The sequence below is a fragment of the Saccopteryx leptura genome, chromosome 4 (genome assembly GCF_036850995.1).
Source record: "Saccopteryx leptura isolate mSacLep1 chromosome 4, mSacLep1_pri_phased_curated, whole genome shotgun sequence".
NCBI classification, from domain to species: domain Eukaryota; kingdom Metazoa; phylum Chordata; class Mammalia; order Chiroptera; family Emballonuridae; genus Saccopteryx; species Saccopteryx leptura.
In genome coordinates, this window is record NC_089506.1 from 74,720,027 (window position 1) to 74,739,656 (window position 19,630).

General features: G+C 39.4%; 1 protein-coding gene and 1 non-coding gene across 4 annotated transcripts in view; one reads left to right on the forward strand and one right to left on the reverse strand.

Annotated features, from left to right (window-relative positions):
- Nucleotides 1-19,630, forward strand: part of TBC1D4 (TBC1 domain family member 4) — a 233,442-nt gene that overhangs the window by 112,311 nt on the left and 101,501 nt on the right. The gene's annotated exons all lie outside the window — the stretch shown is intronic.
- On the reverse strand, nt 16,235-16,310 carry TRNAA-CGC (transfer RNA alanine (anticodon CGC)). The gene has a single exon. It is a non-coding gene; the product is annotated as a tRNA-Ala (tRNA).

The following is a 19,630-nucleotide window of genomic DNA, read 5'->3' on the forward strand; positions in this document are numbered from 1 at the left end:
GACTGTTGAGTCTGACCTAAAGGAGGTGAGGGAGAGGGACTGGAGTGCTGTGGACCTGAGCAGGAAGCCTCCTGGTCTGTGAAGGAGCAGAAGGAGGCCATTTGACTGGCGCAGACTGAGTGGAATAGAGTGATAGGAGATGAGCTCAGAGAGGTAATAGGAATCAGGTAGTGTAGGGGTTTGTACGCTGTGAGACTGGACGGCATTACTAAGTAAAGTAAATATAGATAGAAAAGAGAAGAGGACCAATCACTGAGCCTTGGGTATCTCTACAGGTTAGAGTTCTGGGAGATGAGAAGGAATAAGCAAAAGAGACTGAAAAAGAAGAACCAGGGAAGTGGAGAAAAATGAGATCCAAGTGGTGTCTGGCAGCCACGTGAGGAAATGTTCCCAAGGGGAGGAAGTGATTTTACCTATCAAATGCTCTCATGAGTCCAGAAAGAGGACTAAGAACTAACCACTGGAGTTAGTTGCAATGTGGTAGTCAGACCTCTGGTTTGATGGCATCATGGGAGCAGTTGCGTGGCTGATGTGGTTTCAAGATAGAAAGGGAGGCCCTGGCTGGTTGGCTCAGTGGATAAAGTGTTGGCCCAGAGTATGTATGGATGTTTCGGGTTCAATTCTCAGGACACACTTCCCTCTTCCCCTTCTCTCCCTCTCTCCCTAGTTTCCCTCTTCCTTCTCGCAGCCAATTGCTTGATTGTTTCAAACATAGGCCTCAGGTGCTGAGAATAGATCAGTTGGTCTGAGCATGATCTTCAGGTGCTAAAAATAACTTGGTTGTTTCGAGAATTGGCTCCAGACTGGGTTGCCGGGTGGATCCTTGTCAGGGTGCATGCGGGAGTCTTTCTCACTATCTCACCTCTTCCCACTTAAAAAAAAAAACAAGAAGGAAAGGGAGTAGATCACTTAGGAACAGTGAGCTCAGGTAACTCTTTTTTTTTTTTTGTATTTTTCCGAACCTGGAAACGGGGAGGCAGACAGACAGACTCCTGCATGTGCCTGACCAGGATCCACCCCGGCATGCCCACCAGGGGGCGATGCTCTGCCCATCTTGGGGCGTCACTCTGCCGCAATCAGAGCCATTCTAGCACCTGAGGCAGAGGCCACAGAGCCATCCTCAGAGCCCGGGCAAACTTTGCTCCAGTGGAGCCTTGGCCACGGGAGGGGAAGAGAGAGACAGAGAGGAAGAAGAGGGGGAGGGGTGGAAAAGCAGATGGGCGCTTCTGGGTGCCCTGGCTGGGAATCGAACCCGGGACTCCTGCACGCCAGGCCGATGCTCTACCACTGAGCCAATCGGCCAGGGCCGAGCTCAGGTAACTCTTGCAAGAATTTTAATTGCAACTGGAGAAGAAAATTGGCATTGGTAGTTAGAGAAATGGGGTCAAAATAACTCTTTTAGGATGGGAAAACCCCCCAGCACATTTGTAAACTGATGGGAAAGATAGAGAAGGAAAAATGGATGATGCAGCAGAGAGAGGGGAGAATTGTTACAGGAGTGTCCTGGAGTAAGCAATAGGCAGTGGTAGCTGGGTATTCATAGTGCGTGCATGTGTGTGTGTGTGTATGTGTGCGTGCAATGGAAGGTGGCCTTATTCATGATGTCAGGAGAGAAGACAGAGTATGTAAAGGCAAGATGCAGCTAGGTGATTAGATGTGGAAGGAGGAATTTGTGAAAGCTTTCTTTGAGAATATATTCAAATATGTATTTTATCTGTTTGTGTACATCAGTGATTTTCAACCAGTGTGCCACAGAATTTTTAAAACATGCAATTTAGTCAAGTACACTGACTTGTTTCTTTTTAGATTGTCAAAAAAACAAAACAAACAAAAAAAACACAACAACAGCCAACACAACAATAGCCATCCAGTGTGAATGAGTCAAAATTATTCCTAATTTTTTTTGTCAGATTGACAAAAAATATGTTTTGGAGTGCCACAGAATTCTAATAATTAGTTTATGTGTGTCATGAGATGAAAACGGTTGAAAATCTCTGGTCTCCATACATACCTTTGTTTATCTATCTGCCTGTCTACCTACCTACCTATCTATTTACCCCCCCACACACATACAAATACACTCACAGCGATTCTGATAAACCAAGTAGAAAAGAAAGATGAGGTTTTGTCTTTTGACAGTTGCTGACTAATACTTTGAGGCCTGCTGTAATTTTCTGGTCTTTTTTGTAAATCTCTTTGAAGTTCACATGCAGCTTCCTTAAGCTTTTACTCCAAGCCTTAAGGAATTGCCGTTGGAAAGGCAGACTGTTAAAGTACAGTTCGTTTTTGTTGATTATGTTTTAAGTCTGGGGCTGCCGTTAGATGTTAAAAAATCAGAACAGGAGTCACACAGGTGAATGAAGATTGCTGAAGGTGGCAGTAGAAGAGTTCCCTGGTGTCAGAAATTAGTGACACTTGAGCAGAAGCTCTGGCCCTGAGGTAGTGAGGGAAAAGCCTGTCTCAGTTGATTCCATGTCCTGATCACTCTGCAGATAGACTCGTGCCTGGTCTCCTGGATGCTGGACCTTTTGACCAATGAGACTTGATTTTCCATTTAATCTCTGTTTTGACTTTTTCATTTTAAGTTTTTGCCTGAATCACCTATATTCTGCGCTAATTCTTTCTGTGATATCTGGAACCTCAACTTCTGATTTGCTGATAATTTTTCACAGTATTTTGTGTTTAAACTTGTTAAGTTTCAGATCTTTTCTGCTCACACATTTTGCTGGTCTTTGTCTGCACTGACAAACATGATTGTTTGACACCTAGTATTGGTATGCAGTAGCCAGTTAGACTATAACAGAATTGATTGTATTTTTTTGGAGGTTCATAAATTTTTATAATTGTTATGCTTGAATTGATCAGAATGATTTTCAAAAATTAAGAAATGACTTAACTAGTCAAAATGTTTTCTAATTTTATACTATTTATTTAATAAACTGTATCACATAAGCTACAATATTAAAGTAAAACAAAAACCAACTCTGAAAACATAATAGATAAAACTAAGCTTTTCTATGAACAAATCTGTTTTTTTTTATATAACTTTTTTTTTTTTAATTTTTATTTATTTATTTATTTTTTACAGAGACAGAGAGAGTCAGAGAGAGGGATAGACAGGGACAGACAGACAGGAATGGAGAGATGAGAAGCATCAATCATTAGTTTTTTGTTCTGCATTGCGATACCTTAGTTGTTCATTGATTGCTTTCTCATATGTGCCTTGACTGTGGGCCTTCAGCAGACCGAGTAACCCCTTGCTTGAGTCAGTGACCCTGGGTCCAAGCTGGTGAGCTTTTTGCTCAAACCAGATGAGCCCACGCTCAAGCTGGCGACCTCGGGGTCTCGAACCTGGGTCCTCCGCATCCCAGTCCAACACTCTATCCACTGCGCTACCACCTGGTCAGGCAACAAATCTGTTTTTTACATATAGTGCTTTCCTGAAAGAGCAAAGAAAACATTGATGGTAGCCTTTGAAATAAATAACATTACATAGAAATGAGATATGGTTATGACTTAATTTTAGTATGAAACACACCGTATGATGAATGCTTTTGTCTTTTTTTTTCATATCTCCTTTCAAGGTTGCTTATAATTCATTTTGGCTGCTGGGTAGGTAACCAACAGAAGCAGGCCCAGTCTGTGGAGTGAGTGTTCCTGGCAATATGTTCTAGCTGTCATAAAAATAGGATTCAAGTAAGCATATTAAGGTCCTGTTTTAAGTATGGGAGGAATCTCAGATATTGTAGTCTATCAACTTTAAAAATGCCTAAATACTTAAACCCAGAATAGATTTTGAGCAACAATAGCTACCATTTAGTGAGCACTTACTATGTGCCAGGCACATATATACAATATATACACTATTTCATTTACTCCTTGATACAATCATTGGAACTGGTATCATTAAACTATTATATATGTGAAAAAAACCCCTAAAGTTTTAGAAAAGTTTATGATCCATTTGTATAAGGCCACACAGGCAGTAAAGGGGAGAGCTGGTATTGTAGCCTGTTTAAACAATTTTGAAAGGCGCGTTACATTTATAATATATGTATGTAAGTTTAGCAGATAATTGAATGCAGTGGAGACCATGAAGTCTGGGGTTTCCTGAGATGCTTTTAGTGGGTCGGCAAAACTGTTTTCATCATGATGTTAAGACATTTTATGTCCTTTTCACTATGTTGACATAGGCACTGCTGGTGGAAAGCAATGGTAGATAAAGCTGCTGGTGCCTTAGCACGAATCCATGTCGTGGCACCAACTCTACCGGTGCTCACTGTATTCTTCACCAGCAAGAACTCACAGTTCAAACACGAAAAGAAACCACATCCGCTTAACCCTTGAGTAGTACGAACGTTCATGTATGTCCTCGTGCCTCCTGACCATCCAGAGTATGATTGATTTATTTAAAAAATGTGTTTAAAAAAGGCAAATGCATGCTCTTCTTGTTTCCATAAATTGGTTATCAAACAAATATGATTTTAAGTTAATAAAACTGTAACTATAACTAATTTCATTTTTTGAAAAAAAAAAACCCAAACAAAAACTTACTCCCAGGGGTCAGCAAGCATGAAAAAACTCACTACTCAAAGGGTTAAAGAATGTCCTTGATGAGTCAGTAGAAATTATTCAATTTATTAAATTTTGACCCTTGAGACCACATCTCTTTAATATGTATGACAAAATGGGAAGTGCATATATTTCCAGATACAGTGGTTGCTCAGAGAAAACATGACTGTGCAATTGTATGAGTTGTGTGGTTGGCAGAATAGTGGCTCCTAAATATGTCCATGCCCTAATCCCTGTGCATATTTCACTTGGCATGGCAACAGTGACTTCGCAGATGTGGTTCAGGTTTAACATCTTGAGATAGGGACTTAATCCTTATTATCCAGGTGGTCCCAGTGTAATCAATTGAGTCCTTAAAAAGGGAAAGAGGAAGATAGAAGAGGAGGTCAGAGAAACGTGAGATGAGATGACCTCCTAGACCTGCCATTGCTGGCTTTGTAGATGGAGGAAGGGACCACAAGCCAAGGCATACATATGCCCTGGAGAAGCTGAGAAGAACCCTCAGTTGATAGCCAGAAGGAAAATGATATTCAGTGGTACATCTGTAAGGGAATGATTCTCTCGCACAGACGACAAGAAAGAATGGAGCCTGCCACTGCTGTGACTTTAGTTTGCTGAGACTTGCACTGGGCTTTTGACACACAGAACTATAAGACCTTAAATTAAGTCTGGCGATTTGATAGGGCAGCAGCAGCAAAGTACAAGTTATGCACCAAACTAGCCAGTTTTTTTTTTTTTTGTTTGTTTGTATTTTTCCGAAGCTGGAAACAGGGAGGCAGTCAGACAGACTCCCGCATGTGCCCGACTGGGATCCACCAGGCATGCCCACCAGGGGCGATGCTCCGCCCATCTTGGGACGTCGCTCTGCCTCAATCAGAGCCATTCTAGCGCCTGAGGCAGAGGCCACAGAGCCATCCTCAGTGCCTGGGGAAACTTTGCTCCAATGGAGCCTCGGCTGCGGGAGGGGAAGAGAGAGACAGAGAGGAAGGAGAGGGGGAGGGGTGGAGAAGCAGATGGGTGCTTCTCCTGTGTGCCCTGGCTGGGAATCGAACCTGGGACTCCTGCACGCCAGGCCGACGCTCCACCACTGAGCCAACTGGCCAGGGCCCAAACTAGCCAGTTTTTTATGGAACACCATTATCACCTGGAAGAATGACTCATGATAAAAGATGTTGAATCAATATTGAGTGTTTGGCACAGATTTTCTTGAAAATGGACTAAATGATCTTACCACTTCAAGGAAAACAACTGATAGTGCTGAAAATTTTGGAAATACGTATTTATCACTGTGAACCTGTCAATTCTAAAGACTTGCGGCGAGACCAGTGGTGATATTAACAAGTGTGATATTTCGGTAATATTTAATAGAATGTGTCAATGTCAACATTGTATAACTCAGTAAACCAGTATTTTCCAAAAGACCAAAGCATGAGTCATGCATTGATAAAGGATCCATTCAAAGTGGGAGAAAAAGAAATGGATTTTAATTGAATGGCATACAGAAAGTTCAATGATACAGTTTCAGATTTCACAACACAAAACCACCATTTATTGGTTTGGTGGATAGTGTCAAAAGAAGAATAGTCACAATTATTTGAAAGGGTTCTTAAAATCCTCCTTTGTCCAATTACATGTATTTGTGTGCTACTGGACTTGCTTCATATACTTCAAGCAGAGCAACATAATGCAGCAGATTGACTACAGAACTAGATAAGAGAATCTAATTGCCTTCAATTAAGTTAGCCATTTAAGGGATGTGCAAAAATGTAAAACAATACCAATATTCTTAAAATTTTTTGTTTTGAAAAATTCAGTTACTTATTACAAAAATATATCACTTAGGCACTTAGATTAATATGTAATGATTTATTGTTATTTTAAGTGGATAAATAAGTATTTAAAATTTTCTCAATTGTAATATCTAAAATGGTAAATATTTATAGATACAGCCACACAAAAGCTCTTTTTTTTTATAAATAAATTTTTATTTTAATAGGGTGACATCAATAAATCAGGGTACATACATTCAAAGAAAACATTCCCAGGTTATCTTGTCATTTAGTTCTGTTGCATACCCATCACCCGAAGAGAGATCGTCCTCCGCCACCCTCCATCCAATTCTCTCTGTACCCCTCCCCCTCCCCCTCTCCCTCATTCCCTCCCCCCACCCCCCGTAACCACCACACTCCTGTCTCCATGCCTCTTAGTCTCGCTTTTATGTCCCACCAATGTATGGAATCCTGTAGTTCCTGTTTTTTTCTGATTCGCTTATTTCACCCTGCACAATGCTACCAAGACTCCACCATTCCACTGTAAGTGATCCGATGTCATCATTTCTCCTAGCTGAATAGTATACCATGGTGTATATGTGCCCCATCTTCTTCATCCAGTCCTCTACTTTTTTTTTACAGTGATTAAAAGCCTTTAAGCAAACTCTTGGCCAATACAGTAAGAATCCATAAAAGAGTAGTGTCCTTAACATGTTCACCAAGTCCAAGTTGGCCCCATCACCATGCCAAATCCCTGAAAAATGCAACCCAACCACAGTTCAGTCTGTTAGGAGCTGTCACACGGAGCAGGAGTCCAGGAAAGTTCCCCACAGGAAAAGTCCGCATGGCACTGGAATTGTTGTCACCATTCTATACTTTGCAGCTCATGTCCAAGTCCCAATGACCACTGCTTCTAGCTGGTAATGATTTAGGGAGACTGGAAAAAGCCATTTGCAGCATGCGTGGATATGGAGCTTCTGTTCTCCTCTGCCTGGAGAGTTGAGACCAGGTTGCTTTTCCCTGGAGCTCTGTGACTGTGGCATGGTAAAGAGAATCTTGGGATACACTAAGCTGGGTGGCAAAGGTAAATTCATAATACAAGTTGGCAAAAGGAGGAAAGAGAGCTCTAAATTAGGAGTAGGTCCCAGCCTGAAATATGAGTGGGGCATTGAGGTAGGAGGGATAAAGGAAACACTATATATTAAGCAAAGCAGCAGAAAATAGGACTATCAACACCCACAACAGAGATCTTTGAGGGAAGAATAAAAAACCTAACTATTCAGGCAAAACATAGTTAAGTGGCCCTTATGCAAATGAGATCAGTTTACCTGCTTCTTGGAAGAAATACCCTTGGCTCGTCCACAGTGTCATAGATGGGGCCGACGGCCCTGGGCACCTTCAGCCTTCAGTGGCAAACCCCAGCTTTCTGGGAAAGGTTAGGTCATAGGTGGCTGGAGCAGGGCTGGAAGAGACTGAACTCTCCCTTAGAGGAGCGAGGGGGAAGCCCACCTTCCAGTGTCCCTGTTTCCTCGCAGCAGAGGCGTGTAAGCCTGGCAGGCTTTAGCTCAATGACCTTCCTTTCCACTATTGAAGCAGGACCCAGATGGCATCCTGTGAGACCCCTTTGGGGCATTGGAGCCTTTAAGGGTGTATCCTAAAAGCTGGTAGTTCCCATGATCTCTATTGGGCTTTTTCTGCCTCTAGGTATCTTAAAAGCCATTCTCAGAAGATCTCGCTGAGGGGTTTGAGGATCCCCATCCGCCTATATAAATCTTTTCCATATATCTGGAGCTATTTGGAAAAAGACAAAACAGTGTTATTAGCTAGATCTAATAAAGAAGGTAGTAGTTTGCAGGCAAAAAAGATTTGGTGTCTCCTGTTCATCAGCATTCAAAAGAAATGTAAATTTTTTTTTTTTTTTTAAGTAAAAAGCATGATATGGTAGACCCGTCGGAGTCATTGGCCTGGTGTGCAGAATTCCCGGGTTCGATTCCTGGCCAGAGCATACAGGAGAAGCGCCCATCTACCTCTCCACCCCTCCCCCTCTACTTCCTCTTCGTCTCTCTCCTCCCGCCTGCAGCCAAGGCTCCACCGGAGCAAAGCCACCCCGGGCGCTAAGGGTGGCCCCATGGCCTCCGCCCCAGTCGCTAGAATGGCTCCGGTTGTAACAGAGCAACAACCCAGATGGGCAGAGCATTCCCCCCTGGTAGGCATGCCAGGTGGATCCCAGTCAGGCGCATGCAGGAGTCTGACTGCCTCCCCATCTCCATCCTCAGAAAAATACAAAAAATAAATAAATAAAAGAAAAAATACTAAAAAAAAGGGGGGGGGCATTCCCTTGTGCTAAAGCTCCAGGGAGCATGGAGTGAGCTTGAGTATGTCCTATGAAACATGGAGCTCTATGTTGACATATAAGTCTTTGAAGAAGAAGGAACTGCTGAAATAGTTTATCAGCATTTGTCCCTAAGACAGCAGTCTTTATAGTGGAAACACCATACGTAAATATTTGCTGTCTATAGATTAAGGGGGGAATATGGCAAATGCTGAAAAGCCATGATCTTTGTGCCCCTTCCCCCCCAACCCCCTCCCTCTCCTCCTCCCACCCTGTAACCCCAACACTGTTGTTCATGTCTCTGAGTCTCATCTTTATGTCCCACCTATGTATGGAATCATATAGTTCTTAGTTTTTTCTGATTTACTTCTTTCACTCAGTATAATGTTATCAAGGCCCATCCATGTTGTTGTAAAAGATCCTATGTCATCATTTCTTATGGCTGAGTAGTATTCCATAGTATATATATACCAAAGCTTATTAATCCACTCGTCCTCTGATGGACACTTGGGCTGTTTCCAGATCTTTGCTATTGTGAACAATGCTGCCATAAACATGGGGGTGCATTTCTTCTTTTCAAACAGTGCTATGGTGTTCTTGGGGTATATTCCTAACAGTGGTATAGCTGGGTCAAAAGACAGTTCGATTTTTAATTTCTTGAGGAATCTCCATACTGTTTTCCACAGTGGCTGCACCAGTCTGCATTCCCACCAGCAGTGCAGGAGGGTTCCCTTTTCTCCACATCCTCGCCAGCACTTAATTCTGTGTTGTTTTATTGATGAGCGCCATTCTGGCTGGTGTGAGGTGATATCTCATTGTGGTTTTAATTTGCATTTCTCTAATCATTAGTGATGTTGAACATTTTTTCATATGCCTGTTGGCCATCTGTGTGTCCTCTTTGGAGAAGCGTCTATTCATTTCTTTTGCCCATTTTTGGATTGGATTGTTTGTCTTCCTGGTATTAAGTTTTACAAGTTCTTTATAAATTTTGGTTATTAACCCCTTATCAGACGCTATGTCAAATATATTCTCCCATTGTGTAGTTTGTCTTTTTATTCTGTTCTTATTGTCTTTAGCTGTGCAGAAGCTTTTTAGTTTGATAAAGTCCCATTTGTTTATCCTGTCTTTTATTTCACTTGCCTGTGGAGACAAATCAGCAAATATATTGCTGCGAGAGATATCAGAGAGCTTACTGCCTATGTTTTCTTCTAAGATGCTTATGGTTTCACGGCTTACATTCAAGTCTTTTATCCATTTTGAGTTTATTTTTGTGAGTGGTGTAAGTTGGTGGTCTAGTTTCATTTTTTTTGCAGGTAGCTGTCCAGTTTTCCCAACACCATTTGTTGAAGAGGCTGTCTTTACTCCATTGTATTGTCTTACCTCCTTTGTCAAATATCAGTTGTCCATAGAGCTGTGGGTTTATTTCTGGGTTCTCTGTTCTGTTCCATTGATCTATGTGCCTGTTGTTATGCCAGTACCATGCTGTTTTGAGTACAATGGCCTTATAATATAACTTGATATCTAGAAGTGTGATACCTCCCGCTTTTTTCTTCCTTTTCAAGATTGCTGAGGTTATTTGTGTTCTTTTTTGGTTCCATATAAATTTTTGGAATATGTGTTCTATATCTTTGAAGTAAGTCATTGGTATTTTAATCGGTACTGCATTGAACTTATAAATTGCTTTGGGTAATATAGACATTTTAATGATGTTTATTCTTTCTAACCATGAGCACGGTATATGCCTCCACTTATTCGTATCTTCCCTGATTTCCTTTATCAATGTTTTATAATTTTCCGAGTACAAGTCTTTAATCTCCTTGGTTAGATTTATTCCTAGGTACTTTATTTTTTTGGTTGCAATGGTAAAGGGGATTGATTCCTTAAAAGCTCTTTTAAATCTTTCAGTTATTTTAAAACATAAGAATTACTGCTCTAGAAAACACTTTAAAACTAATGATAAAGGTATACAATTATTGAGAGGGAAGAGTGCCCAAAGCCATGTTTTCAAGCACTAAGGGGGAGTGACAAAAAAAATTGTAATTACTCAACATTTTATAACTATATGTGCTTAAACTATGTTTGGAGGGGGTTCACCGAAAGTTCAGTGTTGGTAATCTGTGGACGAATATTTCTTATTTGAGCTTGTCTTTTTTATTTTATTATTTTACAATGAGCAGGAATCATTAAATGATACATCATTTTACATTTTACTGTGTCATGTTGATATGTTGATGAAACCATATAAAAAGTGTAGAAATGTGTTTGTAAAAAGTATTTTTATAGTGCATGCTTTTTTTTTTTTTTTTTTTTTTTTTGGTGAGAGGCAGACAGAGAGAGAGAGAGAGAGAGACCAGAGAAAAAGGAACATCTGAGCTGTCCACTCATTTTTAGAGATGCTAAATAACAGTTGCAGTTGGCCCTGGCCAGCAGGCTCAGTGGATCGAGCGTTGGCCTGGAGTGTGGATGTCCTGGGTTTGATCCCTGATCAGGGCACACAGGAGAAGCAACCATCTGTTTCTCTTCCGCTCCCTCTCTTCCTTCTCTCTCTCTTCCCCTCTTGCAGCCATGGCTCTATTAGTCCAAGCTTTGGCCTCAGGCGCTGAGGATAGCTTTGGTTGAAGCCTCAGCTCCAGATGGGGTTTGCTGAGTGGATCCCAGTCGGGGCACAGGCGGGGAGTCTGTCTCTCTATCTCCCTTTCTTTCACTTAAAAAAATATTAGTTACACTTTGTGGTCCAAATTTATTGCCCAACAATTTAGCATGGCAGTTTGAATGTACATATTTAAGATGGGGTTACTGGTTGTTTGACCCAGTAGGTGTTGATATTAGAGATTTGATAATGCAGCTGTATATTAATGTTACTACTCCTTTGGTTTTCTACCTACTATTTATGAATAAGCCTTTGAGGCAGAATTATACTGAGGATGTTTGTAAAAATACTGTAAACTGTTTAATATCATATCAGGACATGGCGGCTTTATTGGCAAATGCTGTCACAGAAACCAGTATTTGATCTCTAGTTTCTTTGATCTCATCTTTTTCTCAAGTTTGGAAATTGTCACATTCATTTTCTTGGTGTGGTTAGCATGATTTAGTGAGTGTGTTAAGCAAATTTGCAGAATCTATGGCAGTTTCTTATCAGTAAAACGAGAATCATAATAGAATTACCTCAAAGGATGATTGTGAGGATTGAAGGAGATAAAATATATAAAGCATTGAGAACAGTCTCTGGTACATAATAAGTACTCAATAAATTATTCAGGAAATGCACAAAGTAAATACTGTTATTATCTAGGAAGTGTGCACAGTTAGTCCACAGCAAACATTATTTACAAAGAGCTATCTTTACCCAGTATTCATTTATAAATTGTCCAGTATTTATTTACATTAGTGATGGTTATGGAAAGGCCCTTATCTGCTTTTGTTTTTAGAGCTTTTAGGTGGCATTCATAATTTGATTAGTACTATTTTCCCAAATGAAAACAGTCTGGGTTCAGGCAAGAAACTTTGCAGTGTTCTGCTCTAGGAAAGTTAGCAGAACCATTTTCTCTTTGATTATTTGTTTGCTCATTCATTTATTCATTCATTTTGCAGACATATATTGAGTGTGAGCCATATGTGCTATGCTTTGTGCCAGGAATAGATAAAAAGGCTGGAGACATCTGTGGGAGAGAGAAACGCCATTGGGTTACTAACTATGGTTCGCTGTGTCTGTGGGTGATTTGGAGGGGCCTGGTGGATGCTGCTCCTGGGCTTTGGGTTGGGCAGCAGTTGGAAAGGGCGATGGAGGGAAATTTCCCTGAGAAGAATGATGTTATCTTGCAGAAACCAAGTGGGCAAAAGAGCCTCCCAAGTCAAAAGGGCCCCAGGTTGAGGAGCAGTGTGGCTTTGTTCTTCTCACTTGTTTCAATTCTCCAAGGACCTTTCCATCATCTACTGATGTGCCCTGGAGGCAGTTTGCATGGAAGATTTATTAGTCATGTTTTTATGTTCTTCACATTCTATTCACTAGGCTAACAGCAAGCATATGTGTTTTTCCAATATTTATAGGCCATCAAAAGTTTTAGGAGTATTTAATAAAGACAAGGTGGTTTCTGAAAGATAATTCCTTGGGTTCTTTTAACCATAACTAGAGTTTTAAAAATATATATAATTGTTATTTGTTTTATTTCAGAAACATTGAAGGAATACTCTTTCCCCATTTTTTTCTAAGTCAATTCACAAACTTGTAGATTAATTATTAGAAAACCATTTAACTGGTATCTGCATGAAGAAACCTTTTATTATAATTAAATGTTTAAATCTTTGGGTCCATGTTCTTACCTTTTGTAATAACATCGTTTTAAGACTATTTTTTCCCTTGATCTTTTTATGTCGCTAAATTGAAGTATAATTTTTGAGGAACTGGAGAGTTACTGTCAGGTTGATTTGATGCAGAAAGGAGTCTGTTAGCGTCCTGGAGATAAGGTTAGAAATGGTTTAAGAGCTGGAGAATAGGAGATAGGAAAGAATAGTTCAGGGAAACAGTGCGCCCAGAAAAGACATAATGAGTAAGAAAGAGTACCAAGCAAGGAATTTAGAATCTTGTAGGAGCCACAGGAGCAAAAACCAAATTATATACAAGTCACAATGTAATGAGTACCATGAAGATAAAAACAAAATGTTTTAGCAGTTTATTCAATGAATATTTACTGAGTGCCTGCTCTGTGCCATGGGTGGGAGGGAGATAATTTCTACTTAATAAATGCAGGAAAGTTGGTTGTTTATAAGTTATCATACATCCCTTGAAGATTTAATAAAAAGTATCTTATATTTATCTTATCTAGTTAAGACTTATATTTATCTTACCTAGACAGACTTCTCAGATTGAAAAGTGTCTGCCTTTTGACTTATAGAGAAGGCTGACAGTTATGTGTGTTTGGGGGGGGGGGGGTTGTTGAAGGACTAGATGAAGGCGATAGAGGGATTGAGCAAAAAAGGACAAAAAGAAAAAGAGAAAAAATCATGAGCTTGGACAACAGTGTGGTGATTCCTGGGGTAGGAGAGGGGAGAGTTGGGGCAGGTGAGGGTATAGGGGGGAATAAATGGTGATGGGTGAAGACTTGACTTCCAGAGGTGAAACATAATATGGAGTACAGAGATGTGTCGTAGAATTAGGCACCTGAAGCCTGTATAATGTTTAACCAGTGTCACTCCGAAAAATTCAATTAAAAAAAGTATCTGCAGTTTAATAAAAAAGTGGGATGAACACACTGGCTTTCATTTGGCTGTTGTAATTTTATCAGGAATGATAAATGTGTTTAGTTGATTGGGTCAACTGGAAACAGCTTTGTCTGACCCCAGAGAGTGAAAGGATACTCTTTATAGCTGATGAATCATTTTCTGAAATGAGACTATATTAAGGCCCCAACGACTTCTAATATCAATTAGCCATCTAATATATCTTCTGTGTTTACTCTTTGCTCAGCACCTTGGTAGGCTTTATGTTTGTAATAGGTGTAAGTCAAATAGACATTTTGGTATATGGGATTCCATATTACATAAGAGGCTGTTGTTGAATTCCAAAAGGATTCATGCAGTCATCAAATATTTATTGAACACTGAACTCAGGCACTGTGGCACACAGGGGTGTCGTAGTGAACCAGATAGACACTGTCCTGCTGTCATACTCCTTAAAATTCAGTGGGGTTGGCAGACTTTAAAAGCATTGTTATACAAATGAATATACACCGATACATGGTAATATTTGGTATTGAAGGTGTTGATTTCATTGAGCACTGGCAATTTACATTCTTCAAAAGGAGGTATGCTGAAGAGCTCTGTGTGTGTATAAAAATTTACATCTGTGTAAATCAAATAATGGTTTAGCTTTGTGACTTTGAGCAATTCATTTAGCTTCTCTGGATTTTCATTTTCTTATTTACTTACAGAGTAATTTATAAAGAATATTTGTGAGCTCTTCAAATGTTAAATTCAATTATGGTGTTATATGATTGAAATGCATAAACTTTTAAAAAAGTGCTCTAAAACCCTAAATTTATTTTCTCCTTACAGTAGAAGCTAAAACTTGTTAAATAATAAATGGATCCAGTCAGCATCAGTAATAGTAAAGCTTCCATATAGGAAACCTTGAGAAAGTTTTGCAGAAGCTTAAAAGATGAAGGCTTGCAAAGTACTGCAGAAATTCTAATGTGTATTAAAAACCTTACTAGTCTCTTAAATTGTACATTCGTTTTATCTGCACCTTCTAAACTTTAGACACTTATGGCATCTCTGATCATTTTTCCAATTTATTATTTTTAATGGACTAGTTTTTAGAACACATTTAGATTATAGAAAAATCAAGAAGATAGTCCACATTTTATTTTTGTAAATGGGGTTAAATAGAGCCTGTCTTGGAGAGTTGTGGGAATTAATGAATGTAAAAGTCTTAGCTCTGGTTGTCATTCTTAAGCTATTATTATATTATTGTGATATCTTTTTTTTGCAATCCCTAAATTTCTAATGTCACTGATCACCATCATGAATCATTTCCACTACTTACTATTTTCTCTCATTATTAGGTAATTAGTGCAGTGATATTTTTGTTATTTTTCTTTTTCTAAATACATAGTTTTATAAAAATCGAAGGATTGAGAAGAAACAACAGAAGAATGAGTAGTTGATTTTTTGTAATATTTTTCATATGCTAATCACTTGAAAACAATTTACATTTAATAGATTTAGTATGCATATAAAATGTTAAATAATTTCAATCAACTTTTAGTAAAATAAAATTTAAAATATATTGATGAATTTTTTATACAAATTGGGATATATGGAAAACAGGCTAAGGTTGGACAAAGGATAAGGAGTAAAATCATGTGGATGGATTTTTCACCAACAAAATGTTGGATATAACTATAGTGTTGCTCTTTAGCATATTATAATAATTATAATTTATGAAACTTTTAAGATATGACATCAAATTATCATAAGATTTTTATGTTTCAAAAGAGAAACTTTAAAACATTAAATTGTTTATATCAATTAGAAGTATATTTTGGCCAGGTTGCTCAGCTAGTTTAAGTGATGTCTCAATATGCCAAGGTTGTGGGTTCAATCCCCAGTCAGGGCACATGCAAGAAGGAACCAGTGAGTGCACAACTAAGTGGAACAACAGATCAGTGTTTTTCTCTCTCTCTACCTCCCTCCCTATCTCTCTCTTTCACAAATTAATAAAAAGGAAGTATGTTTTGCATGGGTTTTTTTAATCTTTCTATTTTTTTTTTATTTTAATTTTTTCCTGAAGTTGGAAACGGGGAGGTAGTCAGACAGACTCCCACATGCACCCGACTGGGATCCACCCAGCATGCCCACCATGGGGCGATGCTCTGCCCATCTGGGGCGTCGCTCTGCCACAACCAGAGCCATTCTAGCACCTGAGGCAGAGGCCACAGAGCCATCCTCAGTGCCCAGGCCAACCTTGCTCCAATGGAGCCTTGGCTGCGGGAGGGGAAGAGGGAGACGGAGAGGAAGGAGACGGAGAGGGGTGGAGAAGCAGATGAGCGCTTCTCCTGTGTGCCCTGGCTGGGAATCGAACCTGGGACTCCTGCACGCGAGGCCGACGCTCTACCACTGAGCCAACCGGCCAGGGCCTCAGTTTTGCATGTTTTTAATACACAATTGCATGCTACTCTTATGTATTTATTGTAGTAAGTTCCCAAGTGAATTCTATTAGGCCTGGTTTAGTGAAACAAGCAATGTTTTTAATATAACACAATATTATTAAAATACTATCATAATTTAAATTCTTGCAAGTTCTGACTTGTCTTTATCAGTGAAATTATACTTGAATGGCTGGAGAGTCAGGGAATGTGTTTGTTTTTGCTCATCTGTGTTTGAAGAAACAGTTGTAGTGCCCATGGGATGGTGCAGTGATATCTGCAGTGGTTGGATTCAGCCGGTTTGCTCAGTTCGGCAGAACCAATACCTAATTCTTTGTTGAGTTTGGCGAACTGGTTGTTAAAATGGCACCTGTAATCAGGGTTCTCTCAAAGGTGGGCACCTGGGCAGCCGCCCAATGTGGAAATCACAAATTAACATTCTTTACTCTTTTTTAACATTCATCTGTGCAATAGCGTAGTCTAAGTGCCTGTAGTAATGTTCATTTGATCCATAGGTAAAAAAATTGCAAGTGAGGACCCTAATAAAGAAGCAATATGGAAATAGCTTAAATAACAGTTTTACTAATTTTTGTCAGTTATTATTTAATATTTTTCATTAATATTTTAAAACTTTCTTAGAACATAATCTAGTTTTATATACCTCTTTTATTCTATTTAAGTATTAAATGCATGAAATATTAAACTACCTTTTGGTATATCATTTTTTCATACTTAAAATGGTCATTAGGGCAGAGAACCCATTGTTAAATTATTTGAATCCTATCACTGGATATTTGTATCAAATAATGGTGCAATTAGGCCTTTTGGTTACCATTTTTCATCAGGGTCATAGATACAGACAACAGTTGCTGGTTACCAGAGGCAAGGGGGTAGTGGGGGACATAAAGGGTAAAGGGATCGAATATATGGTGACGAGAGAAGATTTGACTTTGGGTGGTCAATACAGTATTCGGATGATGTATCTTAGAATCGTATACTTGAAACGTATCATCAAATTTTATTAACCAGTGTTACCCAATAAATTTAATGAAAAAAACAATATACAAGAGGAAATAAAAGTATATTAAAGAAAATTACTAAGACATTTTCTTCTAGAAACAAGCATGGAGTTAGTGAAGAATCAAAAAGTAATTTATATATCACACCTCTTCTATAGTTTTGGAGAACAGAGTCTACAAAAGTAAACAGATGGCTATAACAGTTATTCTTATTGACCTCCAGCTGTTATAAAACGCTCTGTATTGTGGAAGTAATAGGGGGGCTGTATTTGACAACCGCCTCCCAATGTTTGAAGTTGAAGGTTCTTTATGGTGCAACTAGTTTTTTATATTAATTTAGCAGTTGGCTAGGTACTAGCGGACCCTATTGTGTTGCACTGAAGATACTATATTTCCCCATGTCTAAGACACTCCCATGTATAAGATGCACCTTAATTTTGGGGCCCAAAATTTGAAAAAAAATATTATTGAACTAAAGTTTTATTCATCATAAGATTCATACAACTCCTCATTACTGTCAAAACTTCCATCCATTAGCTTGTCCTCATCTGTGTCTGATGACAAATCACTGTCTTCATATATTGCCTTGTCCTCAGTTCCATCTATGGCATTTGAAATGCCACAACCACTGTATAAGACGCACCCAGATTTTAGACTGCAAATTTTTTGAAAAAGGGTGCGTCTTATACATGGGGAAATACGGTACGATATTCACACCTTACAACAGACAGAAATATTTACATTACGTCTAGTAATACTGTTTATGAAGACAGAGATGTATATAATGCACACACCCCAAATGATTAAAATGAGAAGTTACAGAAAGCACAGTTCATGTTCAGCTGCTTCATACATTCTTGTAGTAAGATGCTGGTTTAAAAGGTGATAATGTTCCTGTGCTTGGTCTATTGGAATGAATTGAATCTGTAGTTTCCAAGATAACACATAATTAAATTTTTAATTTTAATTATATTTATTAACTAGTTTCATTCCTTTGTGACTGTACCAGAATACTATATGCAGGGGCATATTACAGGTCGAAATAAGTGTTAGGTGGTTATTTAGGGGTTGTTGCCCCATTGTGTCTCTATATAGATGTAAACGTTGACTTAAAGATTACCATGCTAATGTGGTTCCATTTAGAAGTATTTACAGATTTCAGTGATGACTGTTATGTAGCTAACTGCATTACCGTCAGAAGTGTTTTATTATCTTTGAATGAGAAACTATAGTCCCATGAGGGTTGGTTTTAGGTGTTTTGGGGAACACCTAGTCTAGTCTTATCTTTATGAAGTACATATTTCTACAGCTTTGACGCAGTCCTTTTTTCTTCTTCTACACATTATATGATTTAAGTACTCTGACTTATACCTATCTCCAGGTTTTCTTCGTTGAAGAACTCTGACTGATGCCTTTTTCCTGATGAGTCATTGACAATTATGACAGGAATGCCTAGCTGTTTCTGATGTCTGTTCTCCCTGTTTTAGTGATGGAATTTTGAACTGAGTACATGCCCGTTCAGAGTTAGGGCTACATTTCTTAGCTTCTCTTGCTGCTGGGAATTCCTCCAGTACTGGCCAGCGGGGTGTAAGTAGATTTTTGTGTGACAGCTTCCTTAAGAAAGAGAGTATCCAGTGTGTGGTGTGTGTGCGCCGCATGGTGAGGTAGGGAGGGGGTGTCCCTTGTTCTCTTTTTCTCTTTATTCATTCCTTCTTCACGTCCTACTGCCTGGAGTACAGTGACACTGTTTTGGACAATAGGATTGAGTCCAAAACAGGAAGATATTGGAGACCCGCATCTTTGAGATTTGTGGCATGATGCAATACCAAAACAGCCCTGCACCCCACTGGACGAGTATGAGAGGGAAATAAACTTGTGTTTTGTGGAACCAGTTGCTGTTTTGGGTTTCAGTTGGAACCAATATCAGGGATTCTCATAGACTTGGCCACTAGTTAGGACCTCAGAGGCCAGGGTGAAAACCGCCACCCATGAAAGGATCCTGAGTGACCCCCCGGAATTGGAGACCTAGAGCTCCCAAGACGTACTTCCAAGGCTGTCTACAACCAGAGATCTGACCTACCAGGAAGGACTCTTTCTCTCTGCATCTTGGTTTTAATACTTACTTCCTCTAGTTTTTATTTTTTGTTACTCCAGGCTGGCTCTCTTCAGGGAATGGAGCTGGCCCCTGTGGTGCCAGACTAACTTCCTCATCAGCTGGGGACCTCAGATGGTGGGCAGGTCTGTCTCATCTTCTGTGAAAAATGTCAGGGAGTGACTCAGATTGACCTGACT